Here is a 14,692-nt window from a genome sequence, read left to right as displayed (position 1 = left end):
GAGCCCCTGCTCACCCCCAAGCCACCCTTTGGCCCTAATTGATGTCATCCCCTATGACAGGCACCTTCCCCGCTGCTCCAGCTGACCCAAGCCATGGGGTTCAGAGGGTGCCTGGACTAGCCGGGTAGAGCTGTGAATATGAAATGACCCCAAGCCAAGGGTGACGGCCCCCTAAGTCGGGACGGCCATTGTGGTGAGCTTGGTCTCCCCCGCAGAGAGCATTCACTCACTAAAATAAAAGAAAGGTGGAGATGTTGTCTCTGTTCTTTGTTGTCTGCTTCCACTGTCTGTTTGCCAGACTAAGGTTTAAGGGGTGTGAGTCCCTTTGTGAGAGTATCAAGAGGTTAGAGTCCCTTCGTGAGAGGTCTTAGGGTCTCAGAGAGACCCTAGGTGGTTGTTGTGATGCACAGATGTGCTGGGACTTCACAGGCCATGGGAATCTGGAGGAGGCTCCAGAATCCAGCTGGGTAATAGGATGGTCCTTCTTAACCCAGAGGCAGCTTGGACTGAGCTGCCGCCTTGTATGGGAAGTATCAGTCTTCTGTGGAAATAACATGTAGGACGTTTTGTTTTGGTCTTATTTGTTTTGTTTGTTTTCTGTGGACTTGGGTGGTCGTGTCAGGGACACCTAAGGTTTTTGTTTCGGTATCTGTTGTGTCTGTGTGGACTTGCGAATTCGTGACAGGGATGCATCAGATTTTACTTTCTGCTTTCCTTTTTCGGTCTGTACTTGGACTGACCTTATTTTTGGACATAGGGAAGACTGAATCTACTCTGTTAAATATCCTAGTTAACCTGACATTCCTTTCCCTCACTGTTCTGTATGGCTGCAGCCTCACCCCCTCTTGGTTCTCTGTGTGAGGAGGGTGTCTGCCCTTGCCCGTTGTGTCCCGTTGGGGGCTCTGTGAAATTTGCTTTCTGTGTATGGGCATTGGGCCAAGCCTGCTTTCCCAGGTCAAACTCTGATAAAGTGAGCAGCTTTGCTTTTTATTAAAAAAAGAAATCCCTGGCTTCTGCTGCCTTCGGTTGTGGACCAGTACAGCTGCTCCAGGCGGAGCTGTGCAGGGCAGAGCTAGGGAGTTACCTGGATCCAGTTAGTGGGCATGGGGAGGAAGCAGCAGTTGGGGGCGGGGTGGTGCAGCACCAGCTGAAAGCTAAAATCACAGCTCTTTTATTCAGCTTACATTTCCACCTGGCTATTTATCACTAAAGGATGTCCACCTGGCCACAGATGCTGACCTCCTTCTTCTTGGCTAATCTCCCCTTATCTGCCCTTTGTTCCTTCTCAGGAAGACCCAGGAGCAGGACACTAGGGGGTCCCTTTCATTCTTCTGAGAACCTGCAGGCCTTGAGGAATTTACTTGAGTCACTGTTTTTCTCCTACCAACCAATCTGGGATGACTGCCAGCAGCTGTTCCAGGTCCCCTATACCACAAAGGAGAAACAATGTATTGTCCTTGAGGCTTGAAAAATGTGTGGGTGGGTTGGGGGAGAGACGGGTGTTCCTCCCTTTTGCCTGAGGACATTGATGCAGGATTTTCCCTGAGTAGGCCTGGCTGGAACTTCAGAATGTAAGGAGATCTCCCTTCTACACCAGGCTCAGTTTTGCAGGTCTTATGGGGGTTGCAGGATGACCCACTAATTTGACAAAGGTACATGAGGTTAAGCAGGGACCAGACAAGTCACCCTTAGCCTTTCTAGAGAAGCTCATGAAGGCATCCTGCCTATCTCCCCAGCAGCAAGGAGCACAAAGCTATTGTCACTATGCTTTTTATATACCAGTAGAGGTGTTAGGAAAAAAGCTTCAGAGGCTAGAGATACTATTGAGCTAAGTTGTTTTGGGATTTAGTTCAAGTTGCTGAGAAAGTAAGAGTGTGTATGATAAAGAGTAAGATGAGGGAGGAGAGGTAACTGAACAGAAATTAAGGAGAGAGAGAGGGAAAATCATAGAGGAAGAAATTAAAAAGTGAAGAGAAGCAAAGGAGCAGGAAGCTAGAGAGTTCAAGAGAGACAAAGGAAAATAATTTACAGAGGATCCTGGCCACAGGATTTTAAGAACAAAGACAATGGGCGAGAGATTGCCCACGGAAAAAGAAAAGAAGGGGGAGGCTGTGATCCTGAAAAAGAACCCCTGGGTCCTAAGATTTTGGCCAAGCAGGAAGACAGCAGTTAGAAGAGACAGGGTTTAGCCCCCCTCCTCAAATTCAGAGTAACCTTAAAGGTGGAAGAAAAATCTATCCAGTTTTTTGTAGATACAGGGGCTCAGTCCTCTGTCCTGCTACAAACTGAGGGACCCATGTCAATAAAAAGTCTTGAATTCAAGGGGCTACAAGCACCAAACAGTATTCATGGACTACCCGAAGAACAGTGGATCTCGGTGTGGGCCAGGTATCCAATGTTTATTGTCATTCCTGAATGCCCTTGTCCCCTATTACAGAGAGACTTCCTCACCAGAAGGTGAACCAATTACAGCCTTAACCCTGAGTGTGCTTCTGGGAGCCAGCCTGGGAGAGTTAAAAATGAAAATATCATTACTCCAGTTTTAATGAAGCCATAGACCTTGATATCCAGAGGATAAAAGATTATTTTTCCCACCTTTAGGAGTTGCTCACCTCCCTGGCAGAGGTAGTCCTACAGAGAGAGCTAGACCAATTTTTTTTTACAGCTGGGGTGGGGGGGTCACTTTACTTTTAACTCTGATAAGATCTTTGATCATTCTGCTGTTGCTTTTGACCTGCAGGCCTTGCATTTTAAATCACTTAATTGCTTTTATTAGAGAACGCATTAGTACAGTGCAAATAATGATGTTAAGACAACAATATGGGCCCATCACTAATGATGAGACCAAGTTATGATTTTAAGATTAAACATGCCAAAGAGAAAGGGAGAAATGTAGAAAATGAAGGTTTTAGGGGCTATGAGACTTTACCAAAACACCCATTTTTGAAGACAAAATTTACTGGCTGACAGCCACAAGGTCTCATAAGAAAAGTTCGAATATACATTATCAGCAGCCTAAACCAATCAAAGTTTTTGAGAATGTATAAACAAGGTTTTAAAAATGTAAAAACAAAGTTTTAGTAGACAGGTCAGAATGACTAGGCTATTCTAACCAAGCTGAGTTAAGACAAAACAAAAATAACTGCTTTAGGAACAACTTCCCAACTCCTCCTTGTACTGAATTCCAAGAACTGTCAAAAACCTTACTGCCAAAAATTTCTCACCCCTTCCTCTCCCCTTTCTGAAAATCATACTGCTGCTTTGCTGAACAATGGTAAAATAGTAGTTAGCCCCCCCCACACACACACACATAAAAGGTATAAAACGTGTATGCTTTTTGAGTTCGGTGTTGAGTCTCCCTGTGAGGCTGAGCAACCCCACCCATGCATCGGATCAGTAAACCTCTTGACATTGCAGCAATCTATCCTGAAGTTGTGTTGTGTGGGGTGGTACACCTAGGCTGAGACCTTGGGGGTCTTACAGTGTAATATATACTTTGAGCTTTAGTAGAGTTTCTTTAATGGATGTGGGTGCCCTTGTATTTGGAGCATAGATATTCAGGATTGAGAGTTCTTCTTGGTAGATTTATTTCTTTGATGTGTAAAAAGTTCTTGCTTTTCTTTTTTGTTAACATTTGGTTGAAAAATCTACTCCAGCTCTGTTTTTTGGGATCATTTGTCTGGGAAGTTTTTTCTCGACTTTTTCTCTCAGGTAGTGCCTGTATTTGTTGCTGAGACAAGTTTACTGTATGTAGCAAAATGCTGGGTCCTGTTTTAGTATCCAGTGGGAGAGTGTATGTTTTTTTTTTTTTTTTTTTGAAATTTAAAGAAAAAATTTATTGAAGATCTGAGAAACAATTCCTATGAGACTGACTTTTCCATAAAACTGTAGCTACACGATGCATTGCGTCTATCATGTTAAAACGTGCATTAGACAAAAATACAAAAACCATGAAAACAAGCCGCCATTCTGTAACAATTGAGCAAAGATAAAATCCTAAGGAAAAACATGGATGACTTGCAAAGGATGGGCTCTTTAAGCACCATTTTTTTAAAAAAAGAGCACAAATGGATGAGTGTTCTGTTATATACACTGAAGTGAATTTTGGCATTTGGAATCAGAGCATTTTGTCAGAGAGCATTAACACATAATATAAAAGTGCATAGTGTCAAAGGAACAGAACCATCAGCATTCAAAAGCAGCTTAGTCAACTAGGCAAACACTCTTCAACATGTCTTTCTGCTGTCTATCACTGATACACTGGTAGAAACTTTGAAATGAAAAAAGTTACTCCTTTTATTTTCTCTGTTTAAACAGAAAATAAACATCAACTCTGTTATACACTAACGGTCTTCAGAGTATATCATTTGTACAAGAGAAACACTAAGAACCAAACGGTTTACAGAGACCCAAGCACAAAAGAGAGAGAGCACACTTCTCACAAGGCTTTCCGATGGTACTCGGGAGGAGCCACTTCATAATCACTGGCACTGAACAAATTTGCAGAATTCTTCACCAGGTACTTGAGGAAATCATGTAGATCGTTCAGTAATAAAGCAATGCTTTTCTCATCTAGAGGTGTATAGGCCAACATCACTCCAATTCACAAAAATAATCTCAGTAAATGTGGCGCTCCATACACCAGGGACATGGGTACATCAGGGTGATCAGCCAGAATTTCAGCATACTGTGGTCTCTCAAATTCGTAGAGTAGCTGAGTGCTCAACATTACATTGAAGTACTTTTTTATCCCTGCCACAACATCATTAACAGCATACTCCTTATTATCTGTTTTTCCTGGAGACTTCTTATAATTTGCATAATCCTCCAAAATGGAATCCACATTCTGCTTGGCAGGAAGATAAAAAAGCTGCTTTTGTCTGGTGATTAAGTCCCAGTCATCCACAAGCCATGGTTTCAGCTCTTCAGAAATCTTCACTTTAACTTCAACTCTGTTCATAAATGTTTCTTCATTGTCAACTGTAGGATCTACCCGGGCTCTCTTCTTCCTAGGAGTCTGAGGGGTCTCACTGGTACTGCCACCATCTCCATTTCCAGGTGTTTTCTGCTTGTTCTTTTTTGTTTTCACTTCAACATTTTTCTGTTGCAGATCAGATGTCTTCTTCCCTCTCATCCTGCACTCTGCATATTGTTTCTGATTAGCCTTTTGAAGTTCTTGCTGTGTCTGCAAATTGGTGTCCACGTATTTGAGTACTCTGCTTTCTGGCACCCATTCATCCCAATTTTTATTCCAACCACTGTAGTGGATAAAGTACTTCACTTGTTTGTCTTTTATGGCAACTTTTACACACTTTGCTTCATAAAGAAGAGGCCCATGGAAGCACAGCACTCGCTCACCCTCCTGGAATTTAGGCTTTGGGTCCTGCTTGGGTGCTATTTATAACTGATTCGCAGCCTCCTTCTTCTCCCACCACCCCTGAGTAATACCGAGTCTGTGTTTTTTTTTTATTGAAGAATTGAGTACAGTGATGTTAAGAGATATTAAGGAATAATGATTCTTCATTTCTGTTATTTTTGTTGTTAGAGGTAGATTATGCTTGTGTGCTTTTCTTCTTTTGGGTTTGTTGCAAGAGGATTATTTTCTTGCTCTTCTTAGGGTGTAGTTTTCCTCTTTGTATTGGACTTTTCCATCTATTATCCTTTGTAGGGCTGGATTTGTGGACAGATACTGTGTAAATTTGGTCTTGTCCTGGAATATCTTGATTGGTCTTGTTCTGCAATATCTTGGATTTTCCATTTATAGTAACTGAGAGTTTTCCTGCATGTAGTAACCTGGGTTGGTGTTTGTGTTCTTTTAGGATCTGTATGATGTCTGTCCAGGATCTTCTAGCTTTCATAATTTCTGTTGAGAAGTCTGTGTAAGTTTGATCAATCTGCCTTTATATGTTACTTCCCTTTTTTTCCCTTGCTGCTTTTAGTATACTTTCTTTGTTTTGAACATTTGAAGTTCAGACTTCTTTTATGTTCATGATTATCTCTTTCTTTAGGTTAGGAAAGTTTTCTTCTAAATTTTTTGTTGGAGATATTTAGTGAGCCTCTTAGTTGGGAGTCTTGGCTTTTTTTCTGTACCTGTTATTCTTAGGTTTGAGCTCCTCATTGATTCCTGGATGTCTTAGATATAGTGGGTTAAGGGCTTTTAAATTTTTACATTTTCTTTGAGTGTTGTGTCAATTCTTTCTATGTTAACTTCTGTCCCTGAGATTCACTCTTCCATCTCTTGGATTCTGTTGGTGATGCTTGTGTCTATGACTCCTGACCTCTTTCCTAGGTTTTCGGTCTCAAGGGTTGTCTCTCTTTGTGCTTTTTTATTGTTTTCATATTCATTTTTAGATTCTGGTTGATTTTGTTCAGTTCCTTTGTCTGTTTTCTTGTGTTTCTTTCAGGGCTTATACTTGTTTATCTGTGTTCTCCTGTATTTCTTTAAGGGATTTATTCGTGAGCTTTTCAAGGCCATTTATTGTCAACACGAGGCACGATTTTAAGTCCAAACCATGTGTGTGTGTGTGTGTGTGTGTGTGTGTGTGTGTGTGTGTCTGTGTCTGTGTCTGTGTCTGTGTCTGTGTGTGTTGGGATATACACTACTTGCTGGGGCAAGAGAACTGGATTCTGATGTTGTCACATTGTCTTGGTTTCTGTTGCTTAGATTCTTGTGCTTGCCTCTTGCCATCTTTTTATCTTTGATGTTAGTTGATCTTGTTTCTGAATGGAGCATGTCTAAGCTGTGTGTCTGTGGGTTGTGGGCTGTGGGCCCTGTGCTCCAGAGGGAGATTGGTTCTGGGTGTTTAGCCATCTATGGGGCAGGATGTGAATTCCAATGGCAATGGGCCGGCCCTAGCTCTGGGTGATGATGGTGGCCTGTATTGTTCAGACCCAAGTGGTACTGTGATACCTGTGCCCTGCAAGTTCCCGGAGGTCTTTCCCTAGATAGGCAGTGGAGAGAGACCATGGGCTCATCCGTGAACTCAGGAAAGAGAGCGCTATTGCATCTCCTCTCAGTGCTCAGTTCACTCTGGGCACGCCGCTGGTCCTGATGTCAGTGTGCAGGCTCTCCTGTATTTTCTTTTTTTATTTTAATGGCACTGGCAAGGCCTTACTTGTTCACTCTTTCCTTTACCAATAAGAAAAACTTGCCTCACAACTGTCCATAACTGCAGTTCCAGGCAGACCTACTCTTCATTGGCACAAGGCACAAAAGTGTTACACAGATATAAATTCAAGAAAACACATAGAAAATTATGCTGAAACGTGATTTCCTTCTAAATTATATGTAAACTATTTACTCCCATTGCCAGTGACCAATGTTGGCATCTGTGTGGTGTGTAAATGAGGTAGCCCTTGGGGGTCAGTGCCTAGAGCTACTGAAGGGGTTATTTTCAGATATCTACGGGGCTGCTGCCAAAGGCAGTTGTAACCTGCCACTGGAGCCTGGCCTTATTTTTCCTCCCCCCACTTGTTCTGCTAAGAACTCCTTCCTTGTATTCACTGTGGTTCTTACCCATGCCCCAGAACATTCCATCTGAGCTATCTCTACCCTGAAAACATCTGGTTTTACACACTCTTTATTGCACCTGGCCTCCCCAGGCTTCCTTGTTTACCCCTTATAAAAACAGTCCCGATTAAAGCCTGGGTGGCATTCACCCATTACTGAATGACCCATGTGTGTGTGTGTTTCTTCTTCGAGTCCCCAGGCCTCTGTCCAAGGCTCGGTGACATTGGCGGCCCAGGCATCATCATCTGGAGGTCTCACCGAGATTGGAAACTGAGGGAGAACTGATGGGATCGTCCCAGAGAGTCTGCAATTGTAAGTAAAAGGGGGGATGTGTTGGGTTGTATTATTGTTAAAAGACTATTCTTCTCTAATCTTTTTCAAAAAACTGAAACTAAAATGAGGACGATGAGTTCCCCTTACTGTTAGCAGTCACCAATTTCTCTCTTTGAAGGTTGGTGAAAGATGCTCTCTTAAGTGATAATGCTAAATTAAGAGAAATTAGGGCTGAAATGGAAAGAGCTTTTGATACTGTTCAAGATGACCAGACAAAGAAATCTGTCACTTTGGCAGATACTTCCGATGAGACGGGAGACAGTGAAAGCAAAAGCGAGGAAGAGTCTAAACAAAAAGAAGAAATTAGGAGCCTAGAAAAGAAGTTAGATAAATGTAAATTAAAAAAATTAAAAGGGCTTTTCACCAGAGAGGGTCATTCATTGCTCCTTTGGCCCTTCTAGTCTTTGAGGGTACAGGGTGGGATGATGATTATCCAGAATTTTCTGATTTGCCTTGTAGGGGGATCAGTTTCTAACCATCATCACCAGGACCTCCCATAAAGTTCCAGGCTTTTCTGTAATTGAGACTATTGTTCCGAATAACCCTAATCAACATAGTCGGCAATACATTCCATTAACCCTTAAGGAACTCAAGGTACTGAAAGAGGCGGTCACGGCTTATGGACCTTTGGCTCCATTTACCTTTGCTGCATTTGAGTCTTATACCCAGTCTAACTTAACGCCTAGTGATTGGCAACAGCTCTGCTGAGCAGTGTTGAGTGGGAGGGATTATTTATTCTGGAGGGGAGAATATCAAGAACATTGCCTTGCCACCGCCCATCTAAACGCTCAGGCAGGCCACCCTCAAAGAAATATTGAAATGTCTGGGTCAGGGCCTTATGCCGCCCTCCAGAAATCAGATAGCCTATGACCCCGCAGTGTATTTACAAGTTGCCACAGCTTCTACTCGAGCATAGAAAGCCCTGCCTAATAAAGCTGCTGGAGACCAACTATCTAAAGTTATTCAGGGACCCTCTGAGACTTTCCCAGACTTTGTCGATAGACTGTTACAACTGGCCAGGAAGCTGTTTGGTGATGTGTATACAGCCATGCCCATTGGGAAACAATTGGCGTTTGAAAACACTAATAAGTACTGCAAAGAGGCCATTTGGCCACATGGATCTAAAGGTCTTAATGATTACGTCAAAGTTTGTACGGAAATTGATGGAGCCTACCACATGGGACAAGTTATGGCGGCTGCTATTAAACTAGGGAAAACGGGGGCGGGGAGAGCCAATCATAACTGTTCTTCATGTGGTCAACCTGGACACATGAAGAGAAAATGCCCCAGACTTAAACAACATCCAGGGTCTGGGCTGTGCCCTAAGTGTAGAAAGGGACATCATTGGGGACATGAGTGCAGATCAAAAACAGCTCTTGAGGGTCTCCCAATTCCCCAGCAGGGAAACAGATGGTGGGGCCCGCTCCAGGGCCACAAACCAGAGTTTACAGAGCCATAAAGATTCCTCTTCCCAACCCTGTCCAGTTGGTTTCCCAGAACAACCCATTTATGTCAAGGACCTTATCAGAGCAACCAACAAAGTGGGAGGATTGGACCTCCACTCCTCTGCCAGAGCAATTTTAACCCTGCAAACGGGACCACAAGCATTAGGAATGGGGTTGTTTGGACCCCTGTTAAAGGGTAGTATGGGAATATTATTAGGAAGAAGTAGTGCCACAATGAAAGGATTACATGTCCTCTCTGAGGTAATAGATCCAGATTATACAGGAGAAATTAAAATCATGGTCACAGTTGAGAGAGAGGTAGTGGTTATTCCACGGGGAGACCGAATCGCTTAACTTGTTCTCTTACCTAGATTCTCCACCAATAATCCATTTGTGAAAGATACTAGAGGAGATAAGGGATTTGGGTCCTCAGGACTGGGGGCTTTTTGGGTGGCCTCTTTAGAAGATCGGCTCAACTTACCCATTGGATTGAAGATAGGCCATTTCAACAAATTCTAGATACTAGAGCAGACTCTGCTATCATTGCTAAAAGTTACTGTCCAAAAAATTGGCCACTTTCTGATTCCCCTGCAAATTTACAAGGAATAGGAACCGCCAGTTTCAAAAGAAGTAGCAAATGGTTAGATTGGCGGGATGAAGAAGGACATGGTGGTATCTGCCAACTGTTTGTTTTGGAAAATATTCCAGTCAATCTGTGGGGTAAAGATGTCCTCCAGGGTATGGGGGCGGTTCTGACTACACAACCAGCTGAAAAAATGATGCATAAGATGGGCTGGTGCCCACGTGCAGGGCTAAGAAAGAAGAAACCACTTTCAGAGTTCTCCTTGCCAACTCGACATGGAGAAAACGGTTCTGGTTTAGGAAATTAATCCTGATGGCCACTGCTTTCCCTCTGTCCACCCCATATCTATTATCTGGATAAACGATAAGCCAGTGTGGATTGATCAGTGACCCTATATCAAGGAAAAATTGGAGGCAGCACATACCTTGATAGCAGAACAACTAGCAGATCATGAAATATTTGCCACCTATACCCACTGGTGCTACTCAGTGAGTGGTCCAATTTGAACCTCTTTTCCTCAGATCTTTGTTTCTGTTTGAGAATGAGTTCATTCACCAAGAAATTAGGATAGAGGTGGTCAATGTTGTCCACAACATAATTACACTTGGGGCATCTATTATTGTCCTCCAAACTCTGATGAATACACTGGAAGCAAAAGCCGTGGTCACATTTTGTTATGTATGCCCCCTCAATCATATCAAAGCAGATGGGGCTGAGAAGTCCCACTGAACCCTGGAGTGTGGCTGTATTTTGCTACTGTGTGATGGAGAAGATCTTCAAACTGAGGCACTGTGCTGTCTTCACTGACAAAAGAGTACAAGCCACTCCTTTCTTCCACACTTTTAATATACTCTTCTAAAACACTTAGTTCCTTCTGGATCTACGTGGATCTTAGTTCCTCCTGGATCTAAAAGGGGGTTACCAATGACACCTCCTGCAAGACAGGGTACTGCATCCCCTTAAATACTACTTTTACTCAAAAAGGTCAAGAGACTAACCCAACAGAATGGTTAAGTTGCACTCAAAGAAGAGTGTTGCTTTTATGTGGATCATTCTGGGGTTATTAAAGATTCTATGGACAATCTACAGAAGAGATTGGCCAAGAGGCAGAGAGAAAGAGGAGGAAAAAGAACGTAAACTGTTCCAGAGTTCTTGAAGCGGGAACGGAAGGTCAGGAGACATCCTGACTCTCCGGTTCCCACTGAAGAAATGTTTAGTCTGGTTCTGGGTCCCTTAGGAAAGAGAACAGGGTCCCTTCGACACATGTAGTTCTCCTCTCTTGTGTGTTTGTCTCTTGGTGCACCAAGCTGTCTTTCCATACATGTGTGTCAATTTGTTTCTGTGTTTTTTTATGGTGGTACTTGTGTTTCATGTTCAAAAGAAAATGTTGTGTGTTTGTCTCTTGATTTAGTTTTAATTTGTGTCTAGTAGGGTAAAATTAAGGATAGAAAGCAGGCATTTGGGGCCCCACACCTGAAGTTAACAGTTTAGCTCAGCTGGAGACCTACCTGGGTTGGCCTTGGCCCTGAGGAACTCACAGACCAGTCTATGACCTGATCACTTGGCAATAAGAAAGCAGGGCCTCGGACACTCAGCAAGAGAGCTTGAACAGAAACCTTAAATTGGCTTCTGAAGTTGATGAACATAAAGTGTAATTATTCCTCAAACTCTTTAAGATTACCAGTACTAATGTAAGGAAAATACTTAAAGACCTGAAACCCATAATTATCCAAGTGGGCAGAAATTGATGTAATAATTTATTTATAACTGTTATGATTTCACTTTTATTTGTCGGTATGACCAGCATTTACCATTTTCTTATGTTTGGAACAGTTATTTTTAATAAGTTTCTAGGTATTTTGTGAAGTTGACTTGCAGCTTTTCAATTGATGATGGTGAGACAACAGTATAACGTTCTTCATGAAGGAAGAGATTTCATCGACACTGCATACTAGTACTTTTTCCCTCTTGACCTTTACTCTCTATTTCTTTACCATGCCTGTGCTCCATAGCTTATTTCGAGTACCCAGTGTGTCCAGAGCTTGGTGTCATGCTCTTTCCCTCCTTCATATAATCACAAGGTCATGAGGTGCAGCTGAGACTGCAAGAGGGGCTTGTTATAGTCGTCCTGGACCCTCTGTGAAGCATGCTTTCTTGATGCCAGTCAAGGCCAATATAACATTTTGAACCACAGAAAAATTGTGGCCATAACAACAAGCAGTTAGCCAAAGATGGGCAACCTTCTGGGACCAGGCCCACCTAAGACAGGGACTCTGAAGACTGGCAGGTACCCAGAAAAGGGCAAGGGCCATGAATCACCAGATTGATCCTAAGACAAGGCGCTGTTTGAAATTGGAGTTATACCTCTTTTTTGCTCATTTGAGCCTCTACTTCCCTCTACAAACTTGTCTTTTATATAATATATAAGGGGGAGCTGTTGTAACCCGCCATTGGAGCCTGGCCTTATTTTACCTTCCCCTGCTTGATTTGCTAAGAACTCCTTCCTTGTATCCATTGCGGTTCTTAACCACGCCCCAGAACATTCCACCCGAGCTATCTCTACCCTGAAAACAACTTGTTTTGCACACTCTTAACTGCACCTGGCCTCGCCAGGGTTCCTTCTTTACCCCTTATAAAAAATAGTCCCGATTAAAACCTGGGTGGTATTCACCCATTACTGAATGACCCATGTGTGTGTGTTTCTTTTTCAATCCCCCAGGCCTCTGTCCGAGGCTTGGTGACAGTGGTGGCGTGGGCATCGTCAGGCAGTCAACGACTAGAGATATTACTGAACAGGCAACAAAGCTTATATTAATGGGGCTGGAATGCTCTGTAGTCATCAGAAAAAAAATGAACTTTTAACTCTCTGTGGCCTGTGATAAAGACCAGAAAAGAGAGAAAATTCAAACATACATACACTGAATTGATAAATCAAAAAGCAGAGTCCAGTAATTTCAAACACAAGAATAAATACAGACACTCATACATATATACATACATGAATACATACAGAAATACAGACAGAGATATATCCATTCACACATAGGATGGTTAGAGCAAAACTCCAGCAAGCAAGCTTCAAGCAGTTCACACATATGTAGGTAATTGCACACAATATAAATCTCTAACACCTACCTAAACAAGCTTTACAAATATTCATGCATGCACACAGTTGATGGTAGAAGAAACAGTGTTGCAGCCCATCACACAGGGGCCATAACAGATGCACATAGTTGACGGATGTCTAACCCTCTTACTTTATTCTTTGTTCCATCACTTAGATACCCCAGAAAATCTTTGAAGCAGTATGAAAGAACAATGTGATTATGCTGTCGTTTTCTTCTAGTGAATGGTTACCAAGAAACAGTGAGTTTATCCATATCTTTACAAGAAACAATACTATGTAGTAAAGAAAACAAATTATTACCCCAAACCTATGTACATTCATAACTAAGTAACTTGTTACAGATTAACAAAGCTTAAGCAAGCAAGGTATTTTTCTCAGCCAGTTTCTCTCACTGGCAGGCAACAATTTATGGTTACAAAGACACGAGTAATTATTTTACCACTTATCCCTAAAAATTAATCTTGTAAGAATCTTAAAACACTCACAAATCTAAACACTTATAAAAAATCAGTCATGCTTACTTTAAATCCTCAGAATGAATATCTACTCAGGAGCAATTCTTAATAAATCCTATGAGGAAACTGAGGGAAAATGCATATAAGAAATCAATTATTAGTACCAGGGATGTTGCCGAGTGAGTGACATGAAGCTCCCTTAGAGTTTTCCATAGTTCTTAGATTAAGAGGAATGTGAGGGCAGTGAGCAGAACAGAGCTCCATAACAGCATAATAGCATAAAGTCCTCAGGACACACAGTTCTCAGGACACGTAGTCCTTGGAGCTATGTCACACCAAGGCACTCTCATGTGGCTGTGGTAACCCAGAGGCTGCATTCTTGATCCTCTCCATTTGAGACTTGATACTGAAATAATTTATTTACATAAAAAATGCATGTAGTTTTGGATACACTTCTTAATAACTTAAGTTTCTTAATTGTTTGTAGTTCTGTGTGGTGATGTAAATATTAGGAGAGTACCAGGAGCCACTGAGTAATAGGAGAATGTTATTTATTCTCCTGATCTTAGCAAGAAGTCAAGAAACAATTGTAGCTGTTTGTTATGCAGACAAACCTTCAATAAGTTTTTTACTGTTTTACAGTTTTCATGGCACACGTTTTTCATGCCTTTGCTATATTTATTTTAAGTTTTTTGTTGTTGCTTTGTTTTGGTTCAGTTTATTGAGAATAGTTTTGTGTCCTTCCTTTTTCTGATTGTCTTTTGTATATAAAAAGGATACTGATAACTGTGTTTTGTGTTTTTTTTTTCAACTTTTATCAGTACTTATCAGCTCTAGGAGTTTTTATTTATGATTTAGTTTTTCATGTATAGAAACTTAACATCTGAAAAAATATATGTTGATTTCTTCACTTCTCATTTATTTGTATTTTTTTTGATTTCTTTGACTTCTTTTATTGCTCTAGGTAACATGTAAGAAGTATGTTAAGAAGTGAGAAGAGTGAACATCCTTGTCTTGGTCCTGATTTTAGCATGAAAAACTTAATTCTTCTCGTTTTTGGATGACTTTCGCTATATATTGCCTTTAACAAGTTGAAATATATCCCTTGGATCTGCAATACTTTCATCACAAATGGATGCTGTACTTTGTAAAAGGTTTTTTATGTATCAAATAGGGTGATTGTCTTTTATTTTCTAGTGGTAGAGTATGTTGGTTAGTTTGCATGTATTGAACCTTTCT

General features: G+C 41.7%; 1 pseudogene across 1 annotated transcript; it reads right to left on the bottom strand.

Moving 5' to 3' along the window:
• Window positions 1-4,438: 4,438 nt before the first annotated feature.
• Window positions 4,439-12,386, bottom strand: LOC308416150 (mortality factor 4-like protein 1; annotated as a pseudogene). The gene is made up of 2 exons: window positions 12,344-12,386; window positions 4,439-5,394 (listed from the first exon to the last, which is right to left on the bottom strand). The product of its transcript is annotated as a mortality factor 4-like protein 1 (transcript).
• Window positions 12,387-14,692: the final 2,306 nt, after the last annotated feature.

This window comes from Micromys minutus, assembly GCF_963924665.1.
Source record: "Micromys minutus genome assembly, contig: SCAFFOLD_202, whole genome shotgun sequence".
Classification (NCBI taxonomy): Eukaryota; Metazoa; Chordata; class Mammalia; order Rodentia; family Muridae; genus Micromys; species Micromys minutus.
Note: the sequence above shows the minus strand (reverse complement) of the source record. Positions and strands in the feature narration are given on the sequence as shown.